The sequence below is a fragment of the Phascolarctos cinereus genome, unplaced genomic scaffold (genome assembly GCF_003287225.1).
Source record: "Phascolarctos cinereus isolate Bilbo 61053 unplaced genomic scaffold, phaCin_HiC Scaffold_4;HRSCAF=312, whole genome shotgun sequence".
In the NCBI taxonomy this organism is placed as follows: Eukaryota; Metazoa; Chordata; class Mammalia; order Diprotodontia; family Phascolarctidae; genus Phascolarctos; species Phascolarctos cinereus.
Window position 1 is genome coordinate 119,811,818 of NW_027555847.1, and position 13,145 is coordinate 119,824,962.

Consider the following 13,145-nt stretch of genomic DNA (forward strand, 5'->3'; position numbering starts at 1 on the left):
ATTGAAGACTATTTTAAGGATTTGTTTAATTACAGCTAATAAGGAGAATTTTGGCATTTTTGATCATCTAGAATTTCAAGTAAGCTTAACAAAGAAGTGTGGAGAAAGTCAAGGAAGAAAGGTCAAGAAGACAATTATTGGAAAAAAGCCTAACCTATTTTTCCTCTAGTGGAAGCAGTTGGGAAGCGCAAGGCCAGCAGGCAAGTATTGATGGGATACTTGCAGTGGGGATGCAGTAGAGTCTCATACTGCCAGCTGGGACCCCCAGGTGACATAGGCGAGACAGCAGGAGTCTGGAGTCGAGAAGCCTGATTCTGCCCCAACCAGGCTCCTAATACTGCCCCCCAAGCAGCCAGAAGAGTACCTGGGCAGACCTGGGGGTGGGGACCCTTTCAGACTAGCGGCCTCAGCTCTCCTTTAATTCAGACAAGGGGGGTAGCGGCGGCGGCGGCGGCGGCGGCAGCAGCAGCCTTAGTAGCGGCGCCGGGAACTGAGGCGGCGGAGGCGGCGGCGGCAGCGCTGGCGGCGACCGTGGCGGTGGCGTTGGCGGCGGCGGCCCCGGGCCAGGCGAAGGGGTAGGGGAGGTGGCCCCTCCGCACGGCGGCGGCGGCGCGGGGGGGCTCGCGCTCGGGCTGATGGCGGCGGCCGCCACCCCTGGGGCCGTGCTGTCCCTGCGCCTGTGCGACAGCGGCTACGCCCGGAGGCCTGTCCCCGAACGTGAGCGAGGCCGAGAGCGGGGAAGCCTCGGGCCTGCAGGGTCCCCGGGCTCGTCCCGCCTGGGGAGCCCCCAGCGGCGGCCCCTAGCCCAGGGGGACGCTAGGCTTCTTGGTGCCGGACGGATCGGAGTACCCCGGAAACATGTGCAGGCGGGCAGGGTCCAGGGAGGGTCACTGCAGGTCCGAGTTAGGGCCACAAGCTAGTGAAGTTCAACCTCTCAATGAAAAGTCCGGCCCCAAGCTGCCAGCGACCCTGGAGACTGAGAATACGAAAGAGGAAAGGGAGGCCCCAAGTTAAGAAGACGGACTTATCCTGCCCCACTGCCCCTGTGGGTCGTTACTGAGTGATTTTTTAAACTGCCCCCCTGCCCAAAACGTTTTCAGAAAGCCCCATGAACCCTAAAAACAAAGTCTTCCTTGTTCTCTGATCCCACTTAATTTATCCCCACTAGGGCGTCCCAGACTGGTTTCTCTTGTCTTTTAAGTATGATTTGATATATACTTGAGGCCCTGGAGATAAGTTTCAACAGTTCGAATTGCTGCCCAGAAATGACTTTTTAGTAAGTTTTTTCCCCCCTTTTTTGTTTGTGGGATTTGTTCAAGTGTGGATATTAACTCGGATCTTAAGTTCACTGTGAAGAGTTTTGAAGCTCCTGGATGATGCAGCAGGAACTGCAAAGTGGAAAGTTTTTCTAACTAGTTATATTTTTGGAGTGTCCACAGGGATGAAATCACAAATCCATTGGAGTATTGAAGTAACTAGTAATTATTTTAAGCTATCAAATTTACATTGAGTCGCTAGTTTACTGGACAAGTTAATACCGTAAAACAGGAAAATAAACTAATTCAGGAGACCTTTTTCATTCAAGACACCTTCTGTTTTACTCCAGAACTTTGTGCCTCTTTTTGAAAAGAGGGAATTGATTTATTCTGTTTGGACTCGGGGCAGATCTAGCAGAAGCATCGAGCGGAATTTACAAAAGGGCAAATTTAGATTTCATTTTAGTAAAAACTTAGAAATTTCCAAAAGTGAAATGGATTGCTTCTGGAAGTAGTGGGTCTTCTTTCATTGACTGTCTTCAAACAAAGTCTGGATAACCACTTGTGGGATTATGTTGTGGGGATTTTTTTTCACATCCTTTTTATGAGAGCAGTGGCTCAAATTGCAATGAAAATTGTTCCTAAAAATATGAATAGCTTTTTTCATTATTCATTGTAAGTACAACATTTTACTCGATCCTCAACCATTTGAATTAGGAAATTCAAGTATTATAATCCTCACATTACATATGATCTCAACACAGCTTAGGTATAGAGTCAGCCTCTTGAGTCTGTAAGACCTACTTCCACCTCTAACACATGCTAGTTTTATGACCCTGAATAAGTCACTTAATATTTAAGAGAGTCCAGCGCAACTTTTTTAGGTTATACAGTTGAGTATCAGATGCTGATGTTTTCAGACTAGGAGTTCCCTGTGCAATGAAATCTAAGATGCAGTTCCTTCCTCCCCTCAGGAAAAAAAAAAAAACGAGAAGAGGGTTCATAGTTCTGACTTATCTCTAGCTAATGACAGAACTGAAACTTCAACTGTGACAGTGATAGATCTAAATCCAAAGTACTACATTGTCTCCACACTGTGATGTAAATGCTGCCTATTTTAATTTCATTTTTGAAATATTTGTTTAGATTTTCAGAACTGTGAATCTGAGCCAACATTTTTCTTTTTTTTAAAAAGTAGACTAAAAAATAAAAAAAAATTATTACCAATCTTGGAAAAATAAACCAGTCTTTGACAAAAAATTAATAAAGTATATGTTGAAAATAATACAAAAAATGGAAATAACATAAAACCATAGGAGCATTTTGATATTTCTGACATAATTTTTATTTGCATTTTTTTCCTTGAGTGGATTTTTTAAGTACAACTCGGAAAATAGAGATTTTCCTATTTTGCAAGGAGGAAGAACTAAGGACACAATACGAATTTTAATATTTTTAAATGAAAGGACAGAGAAAATATCCAAATGAACATATATAATGTTAGAAGTTAAAAATATTTTGTAGCTTTAAAGTCATGACTGAATGTTGAAAGAAAAGCAAATACTTTTAAAAGCTCATTTTGAGATCTAGTAAACAAGTTGAAATACAGCAGTCACACAATGAACAAGCACTTACTATATATTTCAGGCTAAGTGCTAGGGATACAAAGAAAGGCAGAAACACAGATCCTGCTCTCAAGGAATTACCTTCTAAGGGGAGAGCCAGCCTGTAAAAAACGATGAGCTAATAATAAGAAAGCCATCTCAGATTAAGAATGGTATATGTCACCACTATATGGATTTGGAAAATGTCTTTTTTTTTTTCAATTGGAATTCTTTTACTTTGGAACCATGATTTCATTGGTATGGATATTCCCTCCACTCATAAAGATCACAAATCTCCTGAACATTCCTAATGTACTTCTTCTGGCTCTTCTAAGATCTCAGTAGTACACTTTTGATTTTCACTATTATCACTGACCTGCCACCTTTTTTAGTTTTTTAATCTTTATATCTTTTATAGCATTTTTACATCTTGGTAATATTCTGTAGCCAACCTTAAAACCACCAGCAAGATCTTCATTGCTCTTTGAGTTACTTGTAATTTTTGTTTTTCTAACTTTGTGGTGTTGCATGATTTGCAGTTATATAGCATCATCAGGAGAATAATGTACGATGCTTAAGAGATGCTAGATTCCAGCATCCAAACTTCACAGAGCAAATCTCCTTAGTAAAAGGATTTGTTCTGTGAAGTTTGGATTCAGTTAAAAGGATGGACTTGAGGACTTAAAGGGCCACGTGTGGCCTCAAGGCTGCAGATTCCCCACCCCTGTCAGCTGGAATGACATCTGCCAGAAGAGATCAGGTCTAGTCGTATTTGGAAAACTAAACAGCGCTTTATTTTTAAAAATAAGTTTTTATTGATTTAGTTTGTTTTTATATCATTTACTTTTCCCAATGGGTCTCTCACCCTTTCCAGAGAATCATCTCTTAAAGGGGAAAAAAGTTTGACAAAAGTAGCCAACAGATGAAGATAGGTAGCTATAGGGTAGTGCCATCCACAGTGGCAGCAAGTGCTTTGTGATTGTTGAAAGCACTGCTCATATATGAGAAGACATTTCCATATGCTTCTTTCTAATGATGGGGAACCATGAGTATGGAACACTATGTAGATGTCAGAATGTGCCGGCACTGTGCTAAACTCTAGAGACACAAATACAAAAATGGAAAAACAGCCCCTGCCTTCAAGGAGCTTTCAATCTAAGACAACATACAAAAAAAAAAGCTGAAACTGGGAATGGAGAGGTAACACATGGAAGCATGGTAAAGAAGTCAGAGAAATCTCAAAAGTAGTCAGCCAGGTGGAAAATGAAGAGAGCTGGTTGCAGGTTATCTCATTTGACTATCACAGCAACCCTGGGAGGTAGTTGGTATTATTTTCCCTGTTTTACAGATACAGAAACTGAGGCAGACAGAGGTTAAGTGTCTTGCCCAAGAGTTATAGTATATATCTGTATATATCTGAGGCTGTCTTTCTGATGCTAGGTCCAGTGTTCTATCCACTGTGCTACCTATCTTCATCTGTTGGTTGGTTTTGTTGAACTTTTTTTCCTCTCTTTTTAAAAAAATTATTCTGGGAGTTGTAGAAATGAAGGATCCTGTGGGAAAAGTGGTTGATAAAGAAATAAATCAATAAAAAATAAAGTGAAACACTGTTCAGTTTTCTAGGTATGATCTGCTCAGACTTCTTCCTCATTTCTGGTGCCAGCTAATTGTCCCATATGTGATGCCAGTCCAAAATATGTATGTTGGTATACCGACTTCTTAAAATTTTCATGTAGCTGCTTAGCATAGTCTGGGCCATACGTTACTATGGCTGAACTCTGCTAGGAATGAATTATGGAACAGAGCACGGGTTCTGTAGTCAAGAGATCTGGTTTGAAATTTAGGTTGTCACTAGATGTGTGACCATGGGCATATTACTTGGTATTCTCATCTGTAAAATGGGCGTAACATTTCTATAGCTATGTCAAAGGGTTGGTTTGAAGAAAAAACTTTATATACTTTAGTGCTGTATAAACAGGAGTTCCGGGCTTGCTATGTTAGTACAATGTACGGTGCAGCGATCACATCTGTGAATAAGCATATTTGGCCTTAATAACAAATCTTTTGTTTGGGCTCTGCACAAGACGGTGACATTCGCAAACACCTTAGAAAAGCATATGTAATTCTGTATATACTTTGCTAAATATTAATAGTCAAATCATTGAAGTAGTCTTATTGACTTATGTATGAAAGATACTTAGAGGAGGGTTTTCAAAGCTGCATTTTTTTCTACTGTATTAAAAGCTTTTTGAAAATCAGTAATAGACATAGCTAGATTTTACATTTTATGTATGTCAAATTTGTAATTAGAGAAATGGTTGGATATAGAAGACCATTTTTGAAAGTCTACCTGTACCCTTATCACATTTTTAATAAAATATACTTTTAGTGCCTGCATAAAAAAAAAATACAGACCAGGAAACTGAGCCCTAGAGAAGGGGAGAGAGTTGCCTGGGGTCACTGAGGGAGGAAGTAGCCCTGTCTGGATTCTGATCCCAGGTGTTTCACTCTGTGGACTTCTAGATACCTTCTCTGGATATTTAAGTCGGTCATCTTTAGTCAAACCAAAAGGAAGATTATATTATTTAGGCCAGTTACATCTCAGGGAAATTATTAGCTGTTCACATTAATTTTACCATTTACAAAGTTATATACATATTGCAGTAGCTCCATAAATACAACAATAATGTAATCTTTAAACATTCTTTAAAATTTTTCCCCATGTGATGATTGGGTTAAACAAACATCAAAGTTAGGATTTTTAAAAATTAAAGAGCTTTTTTTTTTGTGGGGGGGGGAATAAAATTCCAAACCTATGTAATTCCACAGGTCTAGAAATATGATATCCAGGCCTAGCTATATGACCTTACAATGTAATGTTAAAATTATGGTTTTCTAAGTTGCAGAGCCATGGTGGCAAAGTCCAGAGAATAAAAGATAGCTGGTCTGGGCCCTCCTTCAGTCATTGATGGATTTCTTTAGTGTCTGTGATGACCATGAGTATTATGATTGCATATAAAAAGGACTAAGGCAGTATGTGTATGAGACCCCAGAAGAGGGTCAGAAGAATCAGGGTGAAATGGTAGCCATTAGCCATTGGGAGCCAAACACCTTTCCCTGGGTGAAGTACAACAGACGAATGCTGAAAAAATGGAATGACTTTATTGGCTCAGTGCTGTGCAATAGTGTGTACCAGCGCTGAGCTCTCAGATTAGTTTTTTTAAAAAAAAATTCTTCATCGTTGCGATGCTTACTCCCATGAAGTGAAAAATGAACGAAACATTTAAACCACTATTTCTTTCCTTGAGGTATGAAAGTTGGATCTTTGCATTCACTTGCTTTGGCTATAGTACCTATACTAATAAGCAGCAAGTGGGAAAAATCCGGCGGTGAAATTCCTCTTTATGGACCTCCATTCTGGACCTGCATGACTGAATTCCCTAGAAGTAAATTAAATTTTCAGTTGCCGAGTTTGAAGACAGCTGAAAACATTAGAGAGTTGTTTGAATATTCTGGAAAAATAGTATGTCTTATTCAAGTATTTTTATAACAAATATAGCTTTTATTTGGTACTGTTAATTACTTTCCTTTATTCAGTTTGAATATGGGGTTGATTTTTAAATAACTGTGTAGCAACATGATTTCCCTTTTAAAAGAGTTTGAATACTGAAAAGGATTTTCCTATTATATCCTTATGACCAAGAACAAAAACACACAATATATTAAATATCATTAAGGTGCTTTATATTGAAATAACTGGTGTTTTTAGCCTTATGAATACTTGTTGATTATCAGAAATAATGGTATTTAGCCTATTATGAAAACTGGTAAAAACACAAAAATAATGATGCATCTCAATTTTTAAAAATCTGTTTCTCTCCCTAAAAAGACACATTCAATTGTACCAAGGTTCACCTGATGTTCAAAGGATTTTGTGGTTCATCCAATCATTTTTAGCATTCAAATCTACTACTTAGAGTTCTTGTTGAAAAGCATTGTATTATACTGGGAAAGGCATTTTGTTCTTGTTCAATTGTTTTAGTCATGTCCAATGCTTTGTGACCCTTTTTGGGGGTTTTCTTGGCAGAGATACTGGAGTGGTTTGCCATTTTCTTCTCTAGCTATTGTACAGGTAAGGAAACTGAGGCAAACAGGGTTAAGTGACTTGTTCAGGGTCACATAGCTAGTACATGTCTGAGACTGGATTTGAACTTGAGTCTTCTTTACTACAGGCCCGGCACTCTAATCCACTGTGCCACCTACCTGCCTTTGGGAAAGGTATTTACCCTTTAAAAACTATTTGATTTCTGGATCAGGGGTCTGGTTGTTCTGTGATGATTTCGGCATAGCCTAGACACTAATAAAACAATATCAGAATCAAATTTATTTTCTAAGGGTCCTTCATGTTGGGGAGTGTCTATGACCACACCAATAAGATTGAATGGTACAGCAAATATTCTAGCCTCAGTTCTCCAGAGGCAGATTAGCCATATTTCCCTTTCAGGGTTCTGGGTATGTGTGTGTGTGTAATCCTGAGGGGTTGGGATGACTCTTCTGTTATGTTAACAGTTTATAACTTCATTCCAGTGTGGTACCTCCCATCTCACTTTCACTTAACCAGTGAACATCAATTATCTTTTATAAAGAGATAGGTGCTTCAAAGACATAGTTGAACAGAAATATAAGTGTTACCTCCATACGTTGGGGGCACACTCTCCTTTATACCCTTCCCTACCCAACTACTATTCCCCTTGGGGAGAACAGACTCAGACTTAATGGAGTTTTACATATCATTGGTCCTTTCAAGTTAATGTCTAAATGTATCATTGATACTTTGATGAGCCCTGTTCTCAGCTAAAGCTGGGCTTGGTCTTAAAGTTGTTGCATGCTCCTTAAGGCCTGAAAGCTGGGCTGGCTAGGGGCAGCTAGGTGGCACAGTGGATAGAGCACCAGCCTGGAAGTCAGGAGGGCCTGAGTTCAGAGGAAACACTTGACACTTACTAGCTGTGTGACCCTGGGCAAGTCAGTTAACCCCAATTGCCTAAAAAAAAAAAAAGCTGGGCTGGCTAGAAAATCCAGCATAGACTTTACTCCTGGACCTCACTGTGGCTCTCTCTCCTGACTTAATGGTTGTAGACTCAAATCTCTTTCACCTAAAAATAAAGAAAAAGTGCTGAAACAAAGAACCAAGGCTTGTATTTACGGGCCACATGTTGGCCTCTCCCCTTACAGCACTGTCTCTTTTTAGAATGGTGCCACTTTGGAAGAAGTCAAACCAAGAGCAAAGATGACATTGACTAGCAAATGTGCCTCCAGTCCCAGTTACTTAACTGCAATTAAACAAAGAAACAACTATTCCCCATGTGGTTAGCCTGTCAGAACCAGTTATAGAATGTCTATGCATGCTCCAAAGTCCATTTGGGAATTCTATCAGCTGAGCACTCTGCATATACTTGTAAGGATAGGATTCATTGGTCATTAAACTACAAATACTGTAATTGGTATTCATATCCCTGTCTGGGACTGTTGCAATCAATCAATCCTTCAATCAACAAACATTTATTAGGCCCTTGCTATGTGCCAGGCACTGTGCTAAGTGAGGCTACAAAGAAAAAGCAACTAGTCAGAGTGGAGCCAAGATGGTGGAATAGAGAAAGAATTCAGCTGAGCTATCCCAAAATTCTTTTCCAAACGACTTTAGATAATGCCTTGAATTGAATTTTGGAGTGGAAGAGCCAACAAAAGGTCTGGTGAGACATTCTTCCAGCCCTAGGCAACAGAGTTCAGAGAGATCTGTGACATAGGGGAGGAGGCTGGCCTGGAGCCCAAGTAGATAAAACACCTGTAGCAGGACTTAGGTGGTAGAGATCTAAGCAGCATCAGCTTCAGGAGCTCTCAGGCCAGAAAGGGTAAGGGCATGTGGCAACTGATCAGAAAGAGATTACATGGTACTCCTGTGGTAGCAGTAGAAGCAGGACTAGATGCTGTTTGGCCATTCCACTGCCTATATCCACTTCTGGGTCATAGCTCAAAGGCAGAGAGGAGCATTTTTGGTCAAGAAGGAATGGAAGAACGGGGCAGCTAGGTGGTGCAGTGGATAGAGCACCAGCCCTGGAGTCAGGAGGACTTGACTTCAAATCCGGCCTTAGGCACTTGACACTTATTAGCTGTGTGATCCTGGGCAAGTCACTTAACCCCACTGCCTAACCAAAAACAAACAAATAAACAATGAAGGAGTGCCCCTCAGGAGGCAATATCACTTCCAGCCCAAAGGCTCCTGAGGAACAGTACTGTTTCTGGTCCCAAGGGAGGAAGGGTCCTCAGGAGCATCACTGATTTAGTCCCAAGGAATCAGATGCCTTTCCTGGTTAAGGACAAGAATGCAGACCAAGAGAGCAGTGACCAGACCTTTCCCCAGGTCATACCACCTTGGAAGCACTGAAAACTTCCAAACCCCCAGAACTAGCTCTGAAAACAACAATGCAAAAAAGTATGAAGCATAAAACAGATCCCCACCCCACCCCCATGCCAGGAACACAGCCCAATTTTAACATAAAGTTTGAAATCAAGAAATAAGGTAGAAAAATGAGCAAATGGCCAAAAAAAAAAAGAAAAAAGAAAAAGAACCTGACCAAAAGAGGTACTATGGTGACAGGGAAAGATTAAGACAAACTCAAAAGAAAACAATGAAGTCAAAATACCTATAAGCAAAGCCTTAAAGGGAAAAAAAAGTGAATTGGGCACAAGCCCAACAAGAATTCCTGGAAGAGCTTAAAAAAAATTTGAAATCAAATAAAAGTGGTAGAGGAAAAATTAGGTCAAGGAATGAAAGCAAAGGAGGAAAATTATGAAGAGACAATTAACAGCTTGGTAAAAGAGGCACAAAAATTCACTGGTGAAAATAACTCCTTAAAAAACAGAATTAGCCAAATGGGAAATGAGGTATAAAGGCTCAATGAAGAAGATAATTCCTTAAAAATTAGAATTGGGCAAGTGAAAGTTAATGACTCAATGAGACATCAAGAAATAATAAAAGAAAGTGAAAAGAAAGAAAAAATTGGAGAAAATGTGAATTATCCTATTGGTAAAACAACAAATCTAGAAAATAGATCAAGGAGAGATCATCTAAGAATTATTGGACTACTTAAAGGCCATGACCAAAGAAAGAGCCTGTACATCATATTTCAGGAAATAATCAAGGCAAACTGCCCTGATATGCTAGCATTGGAAGGTAAAATTGAAATGGAAAAAATCCACTGATTATCACCTGAAAGAGAACCCAAAATAAAAACTCTCAGGAATTTTATAGCCAAATTCCAGAGTTCCCAGGTCAAAGAGAAAATGCTTCAACCAGCAAGTAAGAAACCATTCAGATACCATGGAGCCATAGGAAAGATCACACAAGATTTAGCAGCTACTACATTAAAGGAGCAGAGGGCTTGTAATATGATAGTCTGGAAGACAAAAGAACTGGGATTATGACCATTTTTTCCCCTGAAGGATTATACCCACTTTTGCTAAATAATCTACCTAGCAAAAGTGGGTATAATCCTTCAGGGGAAAAGATGGACCTTCAGCGAAATTGAGGACTTTCAAACATTCCTGATAAAAAGTCCAGAACTGAATAGAAAATCTGACTTTCAAAGAGAAGCATAAAAAGGTAAATATGAAAGAGAAATCTTAAGGAATCAACAAAACTAAACTGTTTACCTTTCTATATGGGAGGATGATAGGTGTATCTTCCAAGAATTTTGTCATTATTAGAGCAATTAGAAGGATTCTACATACAACCAAAATCATATGATTAAAACAATAGTTGCAGAAAAAGCCTTTGACAAAATACAACACTTATTCCTATTAAATATACTAGAAAGCATAGAAGCACTGGAGTCTTTCTTTCTTTTATCAGCTAGGCAATGGGGTTAAGTGACTTGCTCAGGGTCACACAGCTAGTAAGTGTCAAGTGTCTGAGGCCAGGTTTGAACTCAGGCCCTCCTGACTCCAGGGTCAGTGCTCCATCCACTGCACCACCTAGCTGCCGCTTTATAAAGCTGTTTTGTTTTGTTTTTGCTTTTTGGCTAGGCAATGGGGTTAAGTGGCTTGCTCAGGGTCACACAGTTAGGAAATGTCAAGTGTCTGAGTCTGGATTTGAACTCAGGTCCTCTTGACTCCAGGGTCAGTGCTCCATCCACTGCACCACCTAGCTGCCCCTGGAGTCTTCCTTAAAATGATAAGCAATATCTATTTAAAATTAAGAGCAAACATCTGTTATGGGGATAAACTTGAAGCCTTCCCAGTAAAATCAGTACTGAAGCAAGGATGTCCATTATTACCATTAATATTCAATATTTTGCTAGAAATGCTATCTATAACAATAAGAAAAGAAAAAGAAATTGAAGGAAAAAAATAGGCAATGAGGAAACAAAAGTTTCACTCTTTGCAAATGATATGATGGTATAGAAAGCCCTAGAGAATCAGCTAAAAACTAATTGAAACAATGAATAACTTTAGCTAAGTAGTAGGATATAAAATAAACCCACATAAATCATCAGCATTTGTATACATTACCAACAAACCCTAGAATGAAGAGAAAGAAAGTGAAATTCCATTCAAAATAACTGTAGACAATATAAAATACTTGGGAGTCTGCCTACCAAAACAAACCCAGGGACTCTATGAACACAATTACAAAACACTTCATACAAATCAAGACAGATCTAAACAATTGGAGAAATATTAATGGGTCATGGGTAGGCCAAGTCAATATAATAAAAAAGACAATTCTACCTAAATTATTCAGTGCCATACCAATCAAACTACCAATTAATTATTTTGTAGAGCTAGAAAAAAATAATAACAAAATTTATCCGGAAGACCAAAAGGTCAAGAATATCAAGGGAATCAATAAAAAAAAATGTTAAGGAAGGAGGCCTAGTAGTTCCAGATTTCAAACTATATTACAAAGTGGTGATCATCAAAATGATCTGATATTGGCTAAGAAATAGAATGGTGGATCAGTGGAATAGATTAAGCACACAATACACAGTAGTAGTAGATGACCATAATAATCTAGTGTTTGACACATCCAAAGATCCAAGCTTTTGGGATAAGAACTCAACAGTTGATAAAAACTGCTGGGAAAACTGGATAGCAATTTGGCAGAAACTAGGCATAGATCAGTGTCTCACACCATAAGCCAAGATAAGGTCAAAATGGATGAATGATTTAGACATAAAGAATGATGTAAGTAAATTAGGGGGAGCGTGGAGAAATGTGTCTGTCAGATCTATGGATAAGGGAAGAATTTATGACCAAATAACACATAAAGAGGATTATGGGAAGTAAAATATAATTTTGATTACATGAAATTAAAAAGCTTTTGCACAAACAAAACTAATGTAGCCAAAATTAGAATGAAAACAGGAAACTGGGAAAATTTTTGCAGCAAGTTTCTCTCATAAGGACTCATTTCTCAAATATTTAAAGGATTGAGCCAAATTTGTAAAAATAAGAGCCATTCTTCAATTGATAAATGGACAAAGGATATGAACAAGCAGTTTTCAGAAGATATCAATGTTATCAATAGTCATATGAAAAAATGCTCTAAAATCACTGATTAGAGAAATGCAAATTAAGACAACAATGAGATACCACCTTACACCTATCAGATTGCATGCACACCCTTTGACCAAGCAATACCACTACTATATCTGTACCCCAAAGAGATCAAAGAAAAGGGAAAAGGTCCTATTTGTATAAAAATATTTATAGCATCTTTTATTTTGTGGTGGCAAAGAACAGGAAATTGAGGGGATGCCCATCGATTGGGGAATGTCTGAACAAGTTGTGCCATATGATTGTGATGGAATACTATTGTGCTATAAGTAACATTGACGGGGATGGTTTCAGAAAATCCTGGGAAAATTTATATGAACTGATGCAAAGTGAAGTGAGCAGAAGCAGGAGAACATTATATATAGTAAGAGCAATATTGTAGGGATGATCAGCTGTGAAAGATTTAGTTACTCTGATTGATAATGTGATCCAAGACAAGTCCAAATGAAAAATGATACCCACCCCCAGAGAATAAACTGATGGTGTACAAAGGCAGGCTAATGCATACTTTTTTCTATTTATTTTTTATTGTTTTATTTTGTTTGTCTTTTCTTTTGCAGCGTAGCTAATATGGAAATGTTTTGCATGACCTCACATGTAAAATCAAATTGTGTGCCATCTCAGGAAGGGGTGGAAGGGAAGGAGAGAGGATTTGGAACTCAAAATTATT

The 13,145-nt window shown here is 38.9% G+C and overlaps 1 pseudogene across 1 annotated transcript in view; it reads right to left on the minus strand.

Moving 5' to 3' along the window:
• Window positions 1-422: 422 nt before the first annotated feature.
• LOC110221638 (tyrosine-protein kinase JAK2-like) overlaps window positions 423-13,145 on the minus strand; it is a 47,009-nt pseudogene continuing 34,286 nt past the window's right edge. Inside the window, exon 12 of the transcript XR_013485590.1 lies at window positions 423-800. The product of XR_013485590.1 is annotated as a tyrosine-protein kinase JAK2-like (transcript). The remainder of the gene's footprint in view (window positions 801-13,145) is intronic.